Consider the following 3,987-nt stretch of genomic DNA (forward strand, 5'->3'; position numbering starts at 1 on the left):
GCTTGCAGGCGTCGTGCTCACTGAGACGTGTACGGGCACCTGTCCATCAAGTAGTCGACAGATGAGCGCATATACATATGAGAGTATAGGTGGTGGTGGTGGTGGTGGTGGTGGTGGTGGTGGTGATGTTGAAGCAGGCGGGGTTAGCCTGGCATACATAGCCGGCAATTGTTCCGCCTGATCCTCCTTCAAGTTGAGATCAGGGATGTGTCACCAGGTGTCGATGAGCCCCGTGTCTCGCAGGAAGGCTATCAGCAGGCGTTGCGCTCTCTTCCTGAATGCCGCGGGCCCTCCGGGGAAAACAACGTCTTCAAAGGTCCTGTGCGTGAGACCGCTTTTTTGCAGGTTGTCGACCAACGCTTTTCTTTCTGTGTCAAACTGTGGGCATAGCCAAATGAAATGTTCGATGTCACCAATGTCACCACAGAAAACACAGAGTGGGGAAGCGCGAAGCCCAGTCTTGAATAACCAAGCTGGGGTGTATGCGGAGTCGGTCCTGATGCGGTATAAAAGCGTCGCTTGTTCGCGTGTAAATCCATGAGTCACACAGGATTCGTGTGGATTCTTGTGCATCTGTCTAAAGTGAAGGCGGATTGCATCCTTAGGGTTTTGAAAAGCTTTTGGAGCTTTCACTTTTGGGACACATGTCAGCGCTAGGCGTGCGAGGGCGTCAGCTTCCTCGTTTCCATCAATTCCTACGTGTGATGGAATCCACTGAAACCTTATGTTAAATCCTTTGCTCGTGAGGTCGTCAATCAGTGCCAGAGACTGCCTTGTAAATTTCTCTAGAGGTAGGGCCCGATGTAATCTTTGTAATGCTGACTTGGAATCCGTCAGCACCACGACATCTCGTGCAGAAAAGGCACCTAGTTTCCGCAAAGCCGCGGTGATTGCGGCGCTTTCTACTGTTGTAGAGGAAACTACGCGATCCAGTCGGCCAGACCATGACACATCAAGGGATGGTATGCAGAATGCCGCTGCACAGCTATCTGTTTGTGCACACACCGAACCGTCTGTGTACACTTGTAGATGGCTTTGAAACAAAGTGCTCAAGTGGTCCAACACAATAAACTTGGCTTCGGCAGTTGAAATGGTGCGTTTCGTCGGTAGGTGGGGTACATTGATGCTGCAGGTAACGTCCGGAAAAGACCATGGCGGGCCAAGGCGACTTCGTTTAGGCCATTCCAATCCTAAATATCGGATACATCCGCGCGCAACAGCTGTTTTGTCGACATCGAGCAGCGGTATGCAACGAAAAGAAACACTGCGTGCTGCCAGTTCTTTTCTCACAAATATGCCGCTTTCTTGAACTTTAGAACAATTTTTCTGGATAGTGTCCGACTATTTAGACGACTTAAAACAGGCAAATAAACAAACAGGCTAATTAACGAACTATATAACTATGCAGATAAATATATCATGAGAAGACAACAAACAAAGACAACAAGGTCAACATAGGAAAAATTAAAGAAATGATAAATAGCGAAGGCAATGCAAGTGGATAAAAAACAACTTGCCGCAGTCGGTGAACGATCCCATGATCCAGATAGATAGATAGATAGATAGATAGATAGATAGATAGATAGATAGATAGATAGATAGATAGATAGATAGATAGATAGATAGATAGATAGATAGATAGATAGATAGATAGATAGATAGATAGATAGATAGATAGATAGATAGATAGATAGATAGATAGATAGATAGATAGATAGATAGATAGATAGATAGATAGATAGATAGATAGATAGATAGATAGATAGATAGATAGATAGATAGATAGATAGATAGATAGAATGTGCTTAATCCTTGCAGGAATCCACCGAAAGTGCGCTATGAGAAATATTGGTTTACGAAGTAACAGAAAGATAAGTCTACTGTGAAGCAGTGTAGCCTTTTCCTAGTTCGATGGCGCAGTGCCTGTGGAATGCGTTTTGAAACATGACTAATATGCTTTTTACTACATAAAGCTAGCCGCGAAGGAGTTAGCTTATGTAAGAAAAATACGTTAAACGTTTATTTACTTTTTTTTAGTGCGAATAACATTCCTTGCATTGTGAGACCAGCTTGCCTTCCGTCTCCGTAGCTATTCCATCAAGAACATGGGTTGATCCCGGAGATAAATGCAGTCTATAAATGTGAGCCGATCCCGAAGGTAGTGCATCCTAAAGTGTGCGTCGTTCACGTTCGTGTGGTTCACGTTCATTCAAAGAGGTTCACGTTCATTGAACCGCTTTGACGTCAACTTGGGCACTTATGTATACACGCGCCACTGGGTAGGCGCGGACTTCATGGCGGCGCCGCCAGAGAGCGCAACGTGTCCAGAAGGGAAGCGCGAGAGAGGAGTGCAGACGCAGTGCATGGCGCGTTCCAGCTATTCGCATGTTTGAATAGCAATGATAGATAAGTTCTATCCTTATTTTTTTTTATTCCGCACATTCTGCACTGACAATTTCAATTCCGGCCCCAAGTTTTCGGCAATTTCGGCCCAGCGAAGGGCGTGGCATCACGCAGAGCTGGCTTGCGGATGTTCGCTGCGGGATGTAATGTTCGTCTCTGTTCTTCCTACATGGCCCTATAGCACATTGACTGCACCACATGAATACCACAGGTTTCACCAACCTCTGACCCTCTCTCCTATGCTTGGCGTCCATATATGTGTTCTACCAAAGGAAGAAGAAGCCTGGATCCCGTTCCTTAGGTGGAGATGAATGCTAGCTAACATGTTGTGTCAGCTAGTCATTCTTAATGCGATTAGCATTATTTGGGTACCTCACGCACTTTTCGGGGACTTTCTGTCTGCGTGCCTGTCTGTCTGTATGCCTGTCTGTGGGGGTCTCTAGCCATTTCCCCGCCAACTCGTGCTACTGGGTAGTCCATGGTCTAATGGTTAGAACCTCGCATTAGTGAGTGAGTGAGGAAGTGGAGCAGATCATTTATCGAGCGCTAATAAACCTATGGCTTAGCAGCTAGTTAAATTGCTGTCGAGGTTTCCTCAAATTTTAGTTGCTGCATGCATGTATCGATTTATGCGACATAAGGTTTCATTAAATGTTGGGTCTTAGCATGTTTGAATGACAAAACCCTTCTTCGGCTGACTCATAGTCTGAAAGTAATTTGCTGCCGCAAATCTCACATTACGACCAATTAAAAAAACTGTTTTTTTTCGCTTCTTTCATTACTCTCAGTTTCGTGTACTAGGACAGACTTCAAACACCTTTCACTTGCTTATCACGGACAGCATTATATGCGTCGAAGGATAAAAAGGAAGCGTGTTTAGAATATAACCTTCATGTGACCGTTTTCATTTACTGGTACAAGAATGAAGCAAGACCGAGCATTTTTTTAGATATTCGAAGCTACTTCTTTTTTACACGTTCTTACTCGAATCAATTGAAAAATTTACAGGTTTGAGCTCTAGAGATGTGATAGGTAATTACGTAGCATCAACAACAAAATTGTTTTTTGTACCCGCAAGGTAAAACCGCCAAGAAAATATATCAGTCAAGACGCTTACATTCAAAACGTTACTCCTATATTTTTCTTTTCTTTTTTGTAAACACGCTGTTGCTTCTTAACTGTAGATGAATGGTAAGGCAAACTTCATTTGAGGCTGGCTATCCCAGGATCGTGATGAAGGGCCAACTTGGGCCCGTTAGTAAATGTTTGAGATAAACAGAGCAACAGCGCACGAGGCAAGACGATAGAGAAGATGAGAAAACTAAGCGCTCGCTTTTAAGCAAAATCTTATCGTGCACAACACAAAACAAACATGTAGAAAAGATAAAGGGAGAAGAGCAGCAAACAACTGTGTGATCTACAGTGCAAAGCACTAAGCAGATAGATACAAGCAAACAATACTTGTAAGCAAACACTTTTAATACCAAAATGCGCGCAATCATATATTCGTGAAAGAAGCACGATTTCTTTGGAGAGAAGCTTCACCCACTCCCACGCACGTTGCCTTTTACATAGATACAGAAA

This window comes from Dermacentor variabilis, chromosome 11 (assembly GCF_050947875.1).
Source record: "Dermacentor variabilis isolate Ectoservices chromosome 11, ASM5094787v1, whole genome shotgun sequence".
Lineage (NCBI taxonomy): Eukaryota > Metazoa > Arthropoda > Arachnida > Ixodida > Ixodidae > Dermacentor > Dermacentor variabilis.